We start from the raw sequence: 17,891 nt of genomic DNA on the forward strand, positions 1-17,891 counted from the left end.
GAAGTAATGTCAGAATTTTGTGAAGAGGGGGATGTTTTTATTGGGTTACTCCCAGAAGTTAGAGTGAAGCAGATATTTTCTGAGTCAGTCATACTACTCGTATGAGCAGCTTGATTTCCACTAAGTTGATTTAAAGTAGTCTGTAAACTAACTCTGGCAGCAGGTTTATTCACACTCAGCAGCCTATCAGCTGCAGAGTCCTCTCATCTTATCAGTTATATAAGATGGTGATACTGGTCAGGTTTTTGTTTCTGTTGAATGGTTTTTGTAAGTGTCAGGAGATGACAGGAAAATTATCTACCACTGTGTTGAGAACGAACAGTTCAGAGGTTGTGACTAACAATTTGTCAGACTTTCTGTTTCAAACAGTCATGCCCACTTCACAAGGGGTCTGGTCAGAAATAAAAGTCCACAGAACGTGAACTTCTCTTCAAGCTCTGTGCTGTTACTTTTCTCACCGTCAGCTTTTGCACCTTAAAAACAAGTGCAATGTCACAAAGGTCTCGAAGGAGAGTCTGTCTGTGCCATTATCCCCATAACTGAGCACCTATCATGTCTCATTCTGCTGACCTTTTACCCACTTTTAGTGTAACATGACCAGACAACTCAAACATGCCCAGACCTTTTTTTTTTTGGTGTTTTACATGTCATCGTGTGGCATCTGGAAGCCACTTTTTGTCTGCCTGTGTGCGTGTGTGTGAGAGAAAGAGAGTGTGTGAATAGCTCAGTGTTTATTTATTGATTATTATGTAAAATGCTTTGACTTGCCATTCATTTATTCATTATTGATGAATTCACTGAATGTGTTTTTTAGAGACTGACAGTCTTGAGCTTTTGTGTGATGTTGCCCCGACCCCTACCCGTCTTCCTGTGGAGCCACAGAGTTATGTGCAACTATCAGGCCTGAAAGTCCATAAGCTGGGGAACGGTCTGTGCCAATAACCTTTATCTTGAAAGCTTTTTAACTTTCTGTTCCTGACCATGTTTTTTAATGACTTGGAGATGATTTATTGTAAGTTGTAGAGCAGCTTTTTAAATTTAGTAAAAACCACTTAACCCGTTGTTTAAGATAAAAAAAAAGTTGTCTTTTGTTTTATTTATGGTTTCATTGCCTTGCTTTTCCTTCAGACATTTTAACAGTTGATTTTCAGAGAAACAAAATGAGTTTGAAACTGTTTATCAAGGCAAATAATGTAAAAAGAAACATATTGGTTGAAGGATTGTCCCGGGGTTTGTGTCAAAAAGAGTGCTGAACAATCACTTTCCTGGCTGAATCCGCATGCCAGTCAGCGTTGTGATTTTCTGAATGACACTCTTCATGTTCTAGCTGGTAGTAGACCCAGGGAACATCAGAATATGCAGGAGCAATTATAAACACCATCTGGTCTGCAAAAACTTTGGGCTCCTTCAAGAGATGCTGGAAAATATTCCTGGGAAAAGACATATGGGACCTTTTGACTGTTATACTCAACCATACTCCAGATAAGCAGTATAGATGTGTAGAGGCTTTGTCTGATCTTTGTGATCGTACATATTACTGCTTTACTGACATATTAGACAAACCTAATTGCTTTAGTGGCTTAACACTTGATTAGAATGTGAAAGAGTATAAACAAACACAACATAACATTTTATCTTGTGATTGCTGCATTGGACAATGCACTGAGGTTTGAGGGCAAGGCTTGAGAAAAGCCCCCAGCCAATGCCGTGATGCTTCAGCTTTTCAATCTGCAATATCTGGCCCTGCAGATTTTTGTGTAGGAACTGCCAGCCTGCATGTGTGTGTCATCTTAGTGATACTGATTAGAGTTGTATTTCTTTCATATTTTTATGTCACAGGTCCTTTACCATGTGGCCATTTGGCGGTGCTAACATCTCGAAGAAGATGTAGAGCCCATTTACTATGCATTGTCACATTTAGCTGTTAAATACACTAGTATTTTCTGGTGTGTGAATGAAAACGATATTGCATATATATTACATATACACACACACACACACATATATATATATGATATCCAAATCTATTTCCCTTTGGATTTGGATCTTCAATCCCCGCTATTGCCGTTGCTTAATTGTCTGTGTGACGTCAGAGACTGGCTACTGCATAATTCGCTCACCCTCAATGAAAACAAAACAGAAATTATCGTCCTTGGTAGCCACATGCCGTTGAAACAGCTTTCGGAGACTTTAGGTTCCTATGCCAGCCACTTATCGCCCACTGTCAGAAATCTCGGAGTAATGCTGGACAGCTCCCTCAAATTAGATAAGCAAGTGGCTGCAGTGGTAAAAACCAGCTTCTACCAACTACGCCAAATTTCGAAGGCAATGCCTTACCTACGACATAAAGACCTTGAAAGGCTCATTCATGCTTTTATAACCTCTAGACTGGACTACTGTAATTCTCTTTACTTAGGCCTCCAACTCTCTCTTATTCAACGCCTACAATTAGTCCAGAATGCCGCAGCACGCCTTTTAAGCGGCGCTAGAAGACAGGATCATATTACTCCCATTCTAGCTGACCTCCACTGGCTTCCTGTCAAATACCGTATTGTTTTTAAAATTCTTTTATATACTTTTAAAATCTTAAATAACTTGGCACCCAGTTATTTGATTGACCTTCTTAATCTATATATCCCTACAAGGGCACTCAGATCCTCTAATCAGGGGCTTCTAATGCAACCAATGTCTCGATTAAAGACGAAGGGGGATCGGGCCTTTGCTTTCGCTGCACCAAAACTCTGGAACAGCCTACCGGTTGATGTCCGTATGTCGGAAACTATCCAATCTTTTAAATCTCGGTTAAAAACCCATCTATTTAAGCTCGCTTTTCAAACTACTTAGCTTAATTTTCCCTGATTCATGCCTGTTCTTATATTATTATTTTATAATTTTATTCTTTGTTAACTGTTTTCTCCTGTTGTAAATTGCAAGTATGGTTCGTTTGTGAAGCACTTTGTTGTACTTGTGACTTTTAAATGTGCTATAGAAATAAAATTGAAATTGAAATTGAATATATATATATATATATATATATATATATATATATATATATATATATATATATATATATATATATATATATATATATATATATATATGTATGTATATATATGTGTATATATGTATGTGTATATATGTATATGTATATATATGTATATGTATATGTGTGTGTGTGTATATATATGTGTGTGTGTGTGTATATATATATATATATATATATATATATATATATATATATATATATATATATATATATATATATATAGATATATATATGTATATATATATATATGTATGTATATATATATATATATATATATATATATATATATATATATATATATATGTATATATATATATATATATATATATGTGTATGTGTGTGTGTGTGTGTGTATGTATATATATGTGTATATATAGCCACCGATTGTGCAAGTTCCCCCACCTAAAATGATGACAGAGGTCAGTAATTTGCACCAGAGGTACACTTCAACTGTGAGAGACAGAATGTGAAAAACAAAATCCATGAATCCACATGGTAGGATTTGTAAAGAATTTATTCGTAAATCAGGGTGGAAAATAAGTATTTGGTCAATAACAAAAATACAACTCAATACTTTGTAACATAACCTTTGTTGGCAATAACAGAGGTCAAACGTTTACTATAGGTCTTTACCAGGTTTGCACACACAGTAGCTGGTATTTTGGCCCATTCCTCCATGCAGATCTTCTCGAGAGCAGTGATGTTTTGGGGCTGTCGCCGAGCAACACGGACTTTCAACTCCCGCCACAGATTTTCTATGGGGTCGAGGTCTGGAGACTGGCTAGGCCACTCCAGGACTTTCAAATGCTTCTTACGGAGCCACTCCTTTGTTGCCCGGGCGGTGTGTTTTGGATCATTGTCATGTTGGAAGACCCAGCCTCGTTTCATCTTCAAAGTTCTCACTGATGGAAGGAGGTTTTGGCTCAAAATCTCACAATACATGGCCCCATTCATTCTGTCCTTAACACGGATCAGTCGTCCTGTCCCCTTGGCAGAAAAACAGCCCCATAGCATGATGTTTCCACCCCCATGCTTCACAGTAGGTATGGTGTTCTTGGGATGCAACTCAGTATTCTTCTTCCTCCAAACACGACGAGTTGAGTTTATACCAAAAAGTTCTACTTTGGTTTCATCTGACCACATGACATTCTCCCAATCCTCTGCTGTATCATCCATGTGCTCTCTGGCAAACTTCAGACGGGCCTGAACATGCACTGGCTTCAGCAGGTCTACAATACTTTTCCTGGTGTCCTTCGAAAGCTCTTTGGTCTTGGCCATGGCGGAGTTTGGAGTCTGACTGTTTGAGGCTGTGGACAGGTGTCTTTTATACAGATGATGAGTTCAAACAGGTGCCATTCATACAGGTAACGAGTGGGGGACAGAAAAGCTTCTTACAGAAGACGTTACAGGTCTGTGAGAGCCAGAGATTTTCCTTGTTTGAGGTGACCAAAAACTTATTTTCCACCCTGATTTACGAATAAATTCTTTACAAATCCTACCATGTGGATTCATGGAGTTTTTTTTCACATTCTGTCTCTCACAGTTGAAGTGTACCTCTGGTGCAAATTACTGACCTCTGTCATCATTTTAAGTGGGGGAACTTGCACAATCGGTGGCTGACTAAATACTTTTTTGCCCCACTGTATATATACATACACATACATACATACATATATATATATATATATATATATATATATATATATATATATATATATATATATATATATATATATATATATATATACATATATGAGCACAGTGCTAACATCTCAGACGGGATTTTGGCACACTCCACTTTACAAAAAAACTCTAAATCTTTTAAGTTTCTTGCTGCCACTTGGCAACTCAAAGCAACAGCTCCCTCCATGGGTTTTCTATGTGACCGAGGTCTGGAGACTCCAGGATTTTAATCTGCTCCTTTTTAGTCTCTTCCTTGTTACCTAGGGGCTATGTTTTGGATCCCTGTCATGTTGGAAGACTCAGTTTTCTGGTTAACTGAAGGAGATTGTCATCCAAGATTTTATAGCTCATGGCCCTGCCTTTTTGCCTGTGGTGAAGTCATCCTGTGCCCTTAGCAGACAAACAACGAAAAGGATGTTTTTTCCACCTCTGTGCTTTACTGTGTGAATTGTGTTTTTCTGGTCATACTCAGCATGGGTCAGTGGGCCGAGTTCTATCCATCCATCCTGTCCAATCTTCTTAATAAAGAACTTTTTTTAAAAAAAAACACCAAAGCACCAAAACACAACACAATAAATCAACAACAATGATAATAATAATAATAATGATAACAGTAATGAACACACCACTCTCATTCCAAGTTAAAAGCCAGGGAAAAAAACTGAATCCTAAGTTGTGGTAATGGTAATGAGACAGCCATCCCAATATGGGCATGGAGATCATGGCACAAGCTAAATTTTGGTTTCATCTGATCACAGCACCTCTTTCTCTGAATCATTTAGATTTTCATGGAAAAAAATGTTAAGACAGGGCTGCACATGTGCCTACTTGAGCAGGGGGAGCTTGCGGGTCATGCAAGATATCAGTCTATTACAGCATAGTGTGTTGCCAGCGGTGTTCTAGCTGCTTGTGGTCTGAAATGCCTTGTGATCATACAGAGCTCCACCTGTGTAGTTTTGGGCCAATCCACAATTCTCATGATGCTCCTCACATCATGAGGTAAGGTCTTGTATGGAGCTCCAGATTGAGGGCAACAGATTTTCATTTGATATTTCTTCCATTTCCTAATAATCGCACCAACAGTTCTCGCTTCTTGCTGATGGTCGTGTAGTCCATTCCAACTCTGTGCAGGTCTACATTCTTGCCCCTGAGGTCCTTTGACACTCCTTTGTTCTCTTCCATGGTGATGAAAAGGTTGAAATGGAACAAACTGATGCTGTGGACTGGTGTTCTTTATACACATAACGAGTTGAGATCACGAGTATCTGTAATTGATTGATCTGATTGATTGTAATCTGTGTACCACGTGGACACAGAGCCAATCTGTGAGAACCAGAATTTGGATGAGGTGTGGGGATCAAATATTTATTTCACCTTAAATGGTGCCATGTTAGTGAGGACAATGCTTCTGTGGGTTGAGTTAAATATGTGGGTTTCACCCATGAAAAACTTGCCACATTTTCTGTCTGTCAGACAGCTTATTCTGCTGCTGACTCCTTTTTGAGCTTCTGGTGACCCAGGTGGTGACAGTCAGGTGCAAATAGCATTTCTGGGATTAACTTGAGTGTGTTGTTCGTGCCGGAGTGACCGACACAACCACCGGTTGAAGAATGGGATACCATCCCACAGCAGTGTGTGACCAGCTGGTGAGCACAGGAGAAGGTGCCACAATGTGTTGTTGTGGCTGTGTATGGTTCTTACACATGCTACTGAGGTACCTGTTTGTTAAATGATGAAATTGTTAAATTTTCCAATATGTCTTGTTTCTTCAGACTTGTAATACTTGTAATACTATATATTACTGTGAAAATTAAATACACAGATGCGCATTCATCTGTAAGGGACTTCAGTTGCAAGTCAGTAGCCAGTCAAAGCCGTGGGAAGCTCAAAACAGCCATCAAAGGATTGAGAATAATACAAGCATCAGTTTTCAACACTGGTGTCGGGTGTCGTCACAGATGGAGGTCATTGCTTAGTCACTTCAGTAAGAAAATATTTGACTTTAAAAAGATTCTGCATAGCCTTTCTCTGGGCTATAATGTGACCATATGAAACCACATAGCTGCAGTCAAAAACTAGTGGTTGTCATGGTAAAAATAAATGAAAACACTCTGTAGAAAATTTACCAAGATAATACACAAGATTGAAAATGGTTTGATAGCTTCTTGACTTCTTGTGCCTTCATAAAAAAAAAATCTTCTTGACTCACACGCACACAGATATACATTGTAATGTCTACTGCAGGTGGTTGAAAAATTAAAGTTACTGAATGGATCTACTTCCTGTGTTTTGCTGTGAGATATATTTCGCTGTGGGGGGCTGCTGCTTTTGGCAACTCAGCTATGAAAATTTGAATCTTGCGCTGTGGTCTTTTTTTATCAACCCATATGAACGCAATACTACACAGTCCATCATCAGAACACCAAATAAGGAGTAACCTTTGGAAGAATGGTATTCAAGCCCTCCAGCAGAGTTTCAGAGAAATGGAGAATCAATGTCAGTGAACTGTGTAGCTGCTCTAACAGCATGTGGTAGCCCATCACCTTACCATCATAAAGAACTTGATGTTATTTCAGTTTGTCATCTGTCTCTATATGTGTATTTACTGTGAAGAATGCACACCTTTGCTTTGAACGTAGTGAAATGTATCCCCAAATAAAGGATTTCTTAATAAATGGCCACATAGGATGTCATAAACTAGACCTTAATATGAATCTTTAGTGAGTGAAAGATAAAAAGAGTGCAGAAGAAACAGAAATATGAATAATTACAATAACCACAGAAAAAGAAGTTTGTTGGATCAGTCGAAACACAAAAATCCTAAAATTTTCTGAAAATACAAACAATGATATGGTTCATTTATTATCACTTAAATACAGCAGGTAACGTCTCAACTTCCCAAGTAGTCAAAATCAAGTGTGGCAGAATTAAACATAGTGATATATGTTTCATCAAGTTGCATCATAAGTCACAGTAAGACCCAGTGAGGTCAGAGCTCAAATGAAACACTTTTTAAAAAAATATTCTCTCATCACACACCGAAAGTAGACAAAATATTAAAAGATTCACGGTCAGCCTGTCAGACTGACACAGAACGTTATTTTTTAAGAAGTCTCGTTTGGCAAGCCAGGTGAGTCGGAGAAAACGGCACTGTCATGAGACTGCAATCTGTGCAGCAGGTTAAACATTTTGAGAGAGGAATTGGTTCATAATAATCATGTGATTTTTTTTGCCTGCAAAGTTCAACACTGAATTTTCTGTGTAGCACAGTGCTGATTTGGGTGATTACATAAGATTCCAAGACAAGAATATTGATTGAGCATGTAATCAGACATGATGGAAAGTTCTGATTAAAGAGGGCGACGGCTGCAAAACTTGCTCTGTGACACTGAATCAAGGCTGTAGGGTCTAGACACATTATAGCTGGGTAAATCATTTTGTAAATTCACAGTATTTGCATTGCTTGTTTTCTCCAATATAATGCTTTTTTTTATTGATTGTGAACTGTTGTACTTAAAAGCTCAGACTTCTGACTCACCCTAATGCTCATTTTCAGACATGGTTTGCTCCTCTTGGCTCTGTATGATGTCCATCATATGGTCATCTTAGCTCTGGCTGGAACACAGAAGCCCCAACCACCTGCTGTTCAAACCTTGTGTTTACATGGGGATGCCAATGAGAAAAGACCTAACTTAATGAGAGGGAAGGGAGCTAAACGGCATGTTTCAGGCAGAGGAGCTGCACCAAGGCCAAGTATGAGATAAATATGCATTATTTTGAAATGGGAATCATGCAAAGCTACTCTATTAGATTCTTTTAGAAAAACAAAACAAAACATGGAGCATTTGTGCAAAAAAGCATATAATACTGTTTGTATCATAGTATCACAGTTTTCTCCTTGCATACAAAATCTTGAATAATCAGGTCTTAAAGACCTCATTAAGTATCTTATTATCCTAACAGAGCACTTCATAGTTCTCTTCTTAATAATAGTTTCATTTATCATACGGGTCAAAAGCAGAGAAAAACACAATTAAACCCCAAACTAACCACAAATGAACTGCTGCACATACATAATTTGATGCTATTTGTGTGCACAGTACACTTTGATAGCATATAAATAATTAGTAGTTTAGATTTTTCCTGCCATGTTAACTGCTTGTGTTGACCTGTATGTCTGACAACAGATTAAAAAAATAAAGTCAAGCCAGTTTAATTAACCCCTGGAGAGATATTACAGAGTTTATCGACTGGAGCTGAACTGAATTAATTAAATAACTCATATAAGTGTCATCTATGACCTGGGCTCAGGGGAATTTGAAGACCCCGCTTCCCGCTAAGTTCAAACAAGACCATTTATAATGTGTTTAACAAGAGATTTGCACATAGCTAAATTTAAATGGGATTTTTTTTACATAAATTAATGGTTGTGATCTAAGTGCACAAGCTAAGTGGCAAATTAAAATGAATTAATATGGCCTGTTAAAATTCAGGATTCATCTATTGCGTTTTGGTCAGTTTGCATTGTTATGGGTTATGGGTATGGAGCCTAGGTTTCTTGACTTGCGTGTCAAGAAACTAACAGCATGTAGCCCAGGAGGGATGCTAATTGGGTGGAAAACAGGAAGTGGCTACAGTGGACTCTTTTTTTAAATATATATATATATATATATAAATATTTTCGTGTCTTAAAAATGGCTAAGAAACCACCAACCGGACAAACAGGACTGTTGCTTGTAACACTGCCCCCTGGTGACAGTAAACAGCGATAACATTTAGACTGCGGTCTGTAAAAGCTATGCAGAGGTCTCATGCATACCAGTTCCCTTCACTGTGAAATTTTCTGATTTAATTTATGTGTAACAAAATTGGTCTGAAAGGCTTTGCTAACAACACCAAACTAGGTTAGGCTGCCATGGTTATGTATTCAGACTCATTCTAAACTCTGGGACCCTGCTTATGCAGTTCAACAACCCGACCATGTTCAAAAAGTCTTTTTGCTTTTGCCATCAGAAGTTCACAACAGTGTGACTACCTGACAGAAAATGACAATGAATCCACATTTATGCACAGACTTTGCCTTTTAAAGGCATGTGGTCCTAAACATTTGATCTGAAACAGCCTGTTTCAGTTTAAGCGTTGTTCTCAATAAATTGCATGCTCAAAAAATGTTTTCTCTCACTCCCATTTCTTCTTGTTGCATGTTGAAGTTCTACTTGGAACCTTGTTTAGATTCAATCATGTAAAATATGATTTTATGCCATTAAACTTTTAATCGGGACTGTATCTTTCTCTGTTTACACATCAACACACGAAACAAAAATAGCATCTATAGTGCATTTACAAAAGGGCTGCCAATTAAGTTAAATTGATCTCTAATTTGCGAGTCATAAGCCAATTTCCGCACATCCACATCAGGAGAAAAAAAAAGAAAAGAATGAAAATTAAGTACGCAGTGTGACTACACAAATAATTTCCTGTTGCTGATTTTCTTTCAGGTCTTGTTCATTTAGTCACAGTTTCCCGTAGAATTACGTAGGGGTTAAAGTGGGATTTGGCAGGTGGAGGAACTCTAAGAACAGGTGTAAAGGTGCAGCAAAAGGAAAACAATTACCTGCACTGCTACTCTGATATTCACTGCTCGATGTAGACTTAGCTAACTGAATTTTGAAAGATGACAGATCTTTCACAAGCTACACTACAAACTGAGAATAAAAGACAACATTAACCACAAACACCACAGGCTATCCTGTGCACAGTGCTTTACTGTAAACTACACAGTGATACTTTAAACTAAACTGTCTCATGCAACCTATGAATAACAAAACATTACTTCAATTTTTTTGCAAAACATTTCAAAAACAACAGTCAGTGACATATCATGTGTATATATGATTTAAAAATCCTAAAATGAATTAGGACATAACACGTAAAGTAAACATTTCCAGTTGTTAAGGTATAAATTTCCAGCTGTTAAATCCTTATCTTTGAAAATAATCTCCCTCCTCCTTCTCCTGTCCTGTCTTTCTTACATCTTTCACCATCTCTCTGTTGCATGTTAATGTTTTTTCCCCGCTCCCTGGGAATTTAAGTGAGTCTACCTTTAGCCATCAGACACATTTTGTGACACATTTTGAAATTACCTGTCTTTTTAAAATAAAATAAAAAATACTCCTTTTATACTTGCACCATGAAGGCATCACAGACATAAAAAGGTAAGAAGGATCTGTTATTATTAAGCAAGTATCCATGCTATCAGCAGAAGCAAGGCCAGGCTGCAGCACAAGAAAAATAAACTCATTTGCCAGTAATACGCAATTATCTCCCAATCAGATTTAATTGCTCATTAATTGAAGACGTCAGAATGTGACTCTGGAATGATCTGTCCAGCTTTAACCTATGTCACACTGATCAGGGTTCTTTGTTCTTTTATAGCTACATTTGAATTCAGGTGCTGAAATCTAAACTAGAGAGACGCTGAGTGTGTGGACCTGAGGGCAAGGCTGACACTTGTGGAGCCTACTAATGCAACAGTCTAGACACGTATAGTTGGTGTTAACATAATAATTAAAAAATGGACAAATCGACACGTTTGATACCCTCAGGTTAAACCTAATTCTTTCCTCTTGACAATGTAAAATTTAGCATTTTTAAATTAGCCACAAATGTGCTTTGCATATTGAAAAGACAGGATTTTACAGCTGCATTTGTAAAAAACAAAAAACAAGCCAGATGGTTCTGGCTGGTAATTTGATTATCTGAAACTGATAGATGGTGTGTCTCTTATTAGATTTCCAACCTTGCAAGTTACCCAAAAATTCCCAAAAACCCTCATTAGTGTGCAGGGGTTATGCTTACACAATTTGTGCAAATAAAGATTAAATTTGAAGAAGTGCAAAGTTGCACAGGCACGTCCATCCTTCACACTTTTATGCAGTCTTGAAATGCAGAAAACTACAGTACCTGACTGGGTTGTGCTATACTCTGATGAGTTCATTTCCCATATCTGAAGAAAGGGCTGTACATCTTTAAAAAGGCACATTCAGTAAAAGTTAATAGAGCAGGACGCTTTGAATCCCTTGCTTGATTCAAGTGTCACCCAGTATAAAAAAGGACCCTGCTGTATGGCATGTGGAACATTTTCATGAAATCAAACCTCAGCCTGTAAGATAAAAAATTTCCATAGAAAGTAAATGTGCACAGCAGTAATTACAAATGCCTTAACAGCTGATAAATGTAAGAGCATGCACCTTTGATTGTCATTTATCTGCTATGTCTCTACAGAGACCCAGTGAATAAATTCTAGTACCAATAAAGACAAGTGTACGGATGGAGGAAGTTGAGAGAATGCTGCTTAAGAACTGCCAGCGCAATTTTCCTTCCTGAAGCATGCAGTATAAGAGACGACAGATGTGGGTTGGCTTTTTTAGGTAGTGCTTTGAGTTACCGGTAAGTATTGTTAAATTACAATGATCTCAATGACTGTGCCAAAATGCTGACACTGAGCCATTTTACCATGCTTTAGTTAAACATGTTAGCATGCAGACATTTGCAAAAAAAAAAGAAAAACAAGCAATGAAAAACAAAACACTGCAGAGACTTTTGGAAGCTGTGCAGATAGTTATCCTAAGGAGAAAAAAAAAAAAAGAAGAAACACAACATAGCTAAATTTATAATTGATCAATATCTAGTGATTGTGAATGTCAGTGTTTACAGGTAAAAAAAAAAAAAATTATTTGCTGGTGCTACTGCATGTATTTAGACTAATTTACACCATGGAACCCTACTCTTTAAAAACTGTCACAGGTTTAACTCTCTTTGCCAGATTTAAGTGTTAAACACTTAAATTGTGCCAGTTTTTAGAGCATGTGTAGTGCTACCTTGTGTGAGTACAGAACAGGAAGTCACTGGGTTGGTTGCTGCTAACGGATTTGCAGTAGTTTCTGTTAGCTAACTAGTGACATAACCAAGAACAGAGTATATATATATATATATATATATATATATATATATATATATATATATACATATATATATAAATGACTAAATGACTACAGACCCGTGGCTCTGACATCTGTGGTCATGAAGTCATTTGAGCGCCTAGTTCTCTCCCATCTCAAGACCCTCACGGCCCCCCTCCTGGACCCCCTGCAGTTTGCATACAGAGCCAACAGGTCTGTAGATGACGCCATCAACATGGCCCTACACTTCATCCTGCAGCATCTGGACTCCCCAGGAACCTACGCCAGGATCCTGTTTGTGGACTTCAGCTCTGCCTTCAACACCATCCTTCCAGACCATCTCCGAGGCAAGCTTTCCCAGATGAATGTGCCTGATCCCATCTGCCGGTGGATCACTGACTTCCTGACGGACAGGAAGCAGCATGTGAGGCTGGGAAAGAATGTCTCGGACTCTCGGACCATCAGCACCGGCTCCCTTCAGGGCTGTGTTCTTTCTCCTCTGCTCTTCTTCCTGTATACCAACTGCTGCACCTCCACCCACCAGTCTGTCAAGCTAATCAAGTTTGCAGATGACACCATTGTTATTGGACTCATCTCGGACGGGGATGAGTCTGCCTACAGGAGGGAGGTTGAACGTCTGGTGTCTTGGTGCAGCCACAACAACCTGGTGCTGAATGCCCAGAAGACAGTGGAGATTATTGTGGACTTCAGGAAGCACACAGTCCCACTCCCCCCCATCATCCTGACTGACACCCCCATCACCTCTGTGGACTCATTCCGCTTCCTGGGTACCACCATCACTCAGGACCTGAAGTGGGAGCCCACCATCACCTCCGTCATCAAGAAAGCCCAGCAGAGGATGTACTTCCTGAGGCAGCTGAAGAAATTCAACCTGCCAACACGGACGATGACGCAATTCTACACTGCAATCATCGAGTCCATCCTCACCTCCTCCATCACCGTGTGGTACGCTGGAGCCACTATCAGGGACAAACAGAGACTGCAGCGTGTTATGCGCTCTGCTGAGAAGGTGATTGGCTGTAGACTCCCATCTTTGCAGGACCTGTACACCTCCAGGACACTGCGGCGTGCAGCTCGGATCTCACCCTGGACACAGTCTGTTTGACCTGCTCCCCTCAGGCAGGAGGCTCCTGTCCATTCGCACCAGAACCTCTCGCCATAAGAACAGTTTCTTCCCCTCTGCTGTTGGACACATGAACAATAACCGTACGACTGTTCCCACCACTAACACATGACCCTACGCTGTGTTCACTGCATCATTCCATGTTTTGGCACTGATCACCACCTGCACTCATGTATATATCTTTCCACGTAGCACTTTTAATTCTTATTCTTACTTTTATTTTTTCATGTCTATTTAAGCGCAATTTATGACAGTATGTTTGCACTGAAGCACCGCAGCAATTTCCTAATGTTGTAAACCTGCTCAACATTTGGCAATAAAACCCTTTCTGATTCTGATATACATATATATACATATACATACATATATATATATATATATATATATTCTCCATGGAGAAGGAGGCTAGAGGGAAAAAAAAAATCCATGAATCCACATGGTAGGATTTGTAAAGAATTTATTCGTAAATCAGGGTGGAAAATAAGTATTTGGTCAATAACAAAAATACAACTCAATACTTTGTAACATAACCTTTGTTGGCAATAACAGAGGTCAAACGTTTACTATAGGTCTTTACCAGGTTTGCACACACAGTAGCTGGTATTTTGGCCCATTCCTCCATGCAGATCTTCTCGAGAGCAGTGATGTTTTGGGGCTGTCGCCGAGCAACACGGACTTTCAACTCCCGCCACAGATTTTCTATGGGGTTGAGGTCTGGAGACTGGCTAGGCCACTCCAGGACTTTCAAATGCTTCTTACGGAGCCACTCCTTTGTTGCCCGGGCGGTGTGTTTTGGATCATTGTCATGTTGGAAGACCCAGCCTCGTTTCATCTTCAAAGTTCTCACTGATGGAAGGAGGTTTTGGCTCAAAATCTCACGATACATGGCCCCATTCATTCTGTCCTTAACACGGATCAGTCGTCCTGTCCCCTTGGCAGAAAAACAGCCCTATAGCATGATGTTTCCACCCCCATGCTTCACAGTAGGTATGGTGTTCTTGGGATGCAACTCAGTATTCTTCTTCCTCCAAACACGACGAGTTGAGTTTATACCAAAAAGTTCTACTTTGGTTTCATCTGACCACATGACATTCTCCCAATCCTCTGCTGTATCATCCATGTGCTCTCTGGCAAACTTCAGACGGGCCTGGACATGCACTGGCTTCAGCAGCGGAACACGTCTGGCACTGCGGGATTTGATTCCCTGCCGTTGTAGTGTGTTACTGATGGTGACCTTTGTTATTGTGGTCCCAGCTCTCTGCAGGTCATTCACCAGGTCCCCCCGTGTGGTTCTGGGATCTTTGCTCACCGTTCTCATGATCATTTTGACCCCACGGGATGAGATCTTGCGTGGAGCCCCAGATCGAGGGAGATTATCAGTGGTCTTGTATGTCTTCCATTTTCTGATGATTGCTCCCACAGTTGATTTTTTCACACCAAGCTGCTTGCCTATTGTAGATTCACTCTTCCCAGTCTGGTGCAGGTCTACAATACTTTTCCTGGTGTCCTTCGAAAGCTCTTTGGTCTTGGCCATGGCGGAGTTTGGAGTCTGACTGTTTGAGGCTGTGGACAGGTGTCTTTTATACAGATGATGAGTTCAAACAGGTGCCATTCATACAGGTAACGAGTGGGGGACAGAAAAGCTTCTTACAGAAGACGTTACAGGTCTGTGGGAGCCAGAGATTTTCCTTGTTTGAGGTGACCAAATACTTATTTTCCACCCTGATTTACGAATAAATTCTTTATAAATCCTACCATGTGGATTCATGGATTTTTTTTTCACATTCTGTCTCTCACAGTTGAAGTGTACCTCTGGTGCAAATTACTGACCTCTGTCATCATTTTAAGTGGGGGAACTTGCACAATCGATGGCTGACTAAATACTTTTTTGCCCCACTGTATGTATGTGTATGTGTATGTATATATATATATATATATATATATATATATATATATATATATATATATATATATATATATATATATATATATATATATATATATATATATGTATAATCATCAGAAAATGGAAGACATACAAGACCACTGATAATCTCCCTCGATCTAGGGCTCCACGCAAGATCTCATCCCGTGGGGTCAAAATGATCATGAGAACGGTGAGCAAAGATCCCAGAACCACACGGGGGGACCTGGTGAATGACCTGCAGAGAGCTGGGACCAAAGTAACAAAGGTCACCATCAGTAACACACTACAACGGCAGGGAATCAAATCCCGCAGTGCCAGACGTGTTCCGCTGCTGAAGCCAGTGCATGTCCAGGCCCGTCTGAAGTTTGCCAGAGAGCACATATGGATGATACAGCAGAGGATTGGGAGAATGTCATGTGGTCAGATGAAACCAAAGTAGAACTTTTTGGTATAAACTCAACTCGTCGTGTTTGGAGGAAGAAGAATACTGAGTTGCATCCCAAGAACACCATACCTACTGTGAAGCATGGGGGTGGAAACATCATGCTATAGGGCTGTTTTTCTGCCAAGGGGACAGGACGACTGATCCGTGTTAAGGACAGAATGAATGGGGCCATGTATCGTGAGATTTTGAGCCAAAACCTCCTTCCATCAGTGAGAACTTTGAAGATGAAACGAGGCTGGGTCTTCCAACATGACAATGATCCAAAACACACCACCCGGGCAACAAAGGAGTGGCTCCGTAAGAAGCATTTGAAAGTCCTGGAGTGGCCTAGCCAGTCTCCAGACCTCAACCCCATAGAAAATCTGTGGCGGGAGTTGAAAGTCCGTGTTGCTCGGCGACAGCCCCAAAACATCACTGCTCTCGAGAAGATCTGCATGGAGGAATGGGCCAAAATACCAGCTACTGTGTGTGCAAACCAGGGGCCTGTTCTTCGTACCTCGCTAAGTAAGTTAGCTGGATTAGATTGTTGACGATTTTGCGTGATCCTGGATCGTTCGGTTCCCCGAAGCTCATCCGGGACTTGCTGTCATAGCAACAGAGCCGTAAGCGTAAACCTGCTCGGGAGCAGGTTTACTTTATGTAAACAGGATTAGATCGCGGCCTCTCAGGTATGTCCGCTTCATTTATACGAAAGCAACAGCGATATTCCACCACTGTTTCACCATAAATAAATAACATCAATGTAACTGAAGATAATGCAGCACTTGATCCTTTTATTGATGTCACACAGATACATACAGGTCATTTCCTAAAAAAGGGAAATGTACTATTAACATTCTATTACATGTATGTGATTATTACAGATGTAATTCATATTTCAGAGTAGTAATTGTAAATTACTTCGTGTAATCAAGATGAGAGACCACGGCTATAAAAGCGAAGGTGGATTTGGGAAGTCTGTCGCAGCCATGTCCTGTCCGTATACGCGACCAACCCATTGCGGAAGGTGCAAGATTGATAAGGAGAGTCCTCAGAATTCAGCGTATATTGCGGGATAGACAGGATCCTTTAGCTCAGCGCGACAGTGTGCTCATTGAGAGATATCGATATTCCCGTGAGGGTATTATTTACTTAACCAACTTGTTGACGAGGGGGTGCAGGACCACCACCTGTCTTTTTTTCCTCTGCCCTTTTCTTGGTTGCTGTTATGAACAAACTAACAGAGTATTACAGGCCAGTATTACCTTGCCAAGAGACGAAAAGCAATCTAAGAGATAAATATTACCATTCTGTAGAATACTCCTGTATTCCACTTTTACTTGTTCCCATGTTCTTGTGGGTCCTGTTGTGGCTCTAATGTGAAAGGGGATATAATATAACATATTATAATATAATATAATGCCATATGATATTGGACAATATAGTGTCATATGATAGATCTACCCTACCGCCTACTGGTGTTGGCCAGAGGGGCCGATGGCGCGATATGGCAGCCTGGCTACAACCGTAGCTGCCTCCACCAGTGTGTGAATGTGGGAGTGAATGAATAGTGGTATCGTAAAGCGCTTTGGGTGCCTTGGAAAGCGCTATATAAATCCAATCCATTATTATTATTATTATTAAATTACCTACGAGTTTGATTTGTCAGCAACTTTCTGCCAGCCCTCTCTCCTTGCTTTTGCAGC

This window comes from Rhamphochromis longiceps, linkage group LG6 (genome assembly GCF_057381845.1).
Source record: "Rhamphochromis longiceps isolate RC_006_pf linkage group LG6, R_longiceps_female_GT1.1, whole genome shotgun sequence".
Classification (NCBI taxonomy): Eukaryota; Metazoa; Chordata; class Actinopteri; order Cichliformes; family Cichlidae; genus Rhamphochromis; species Rhamphochromis longiceps.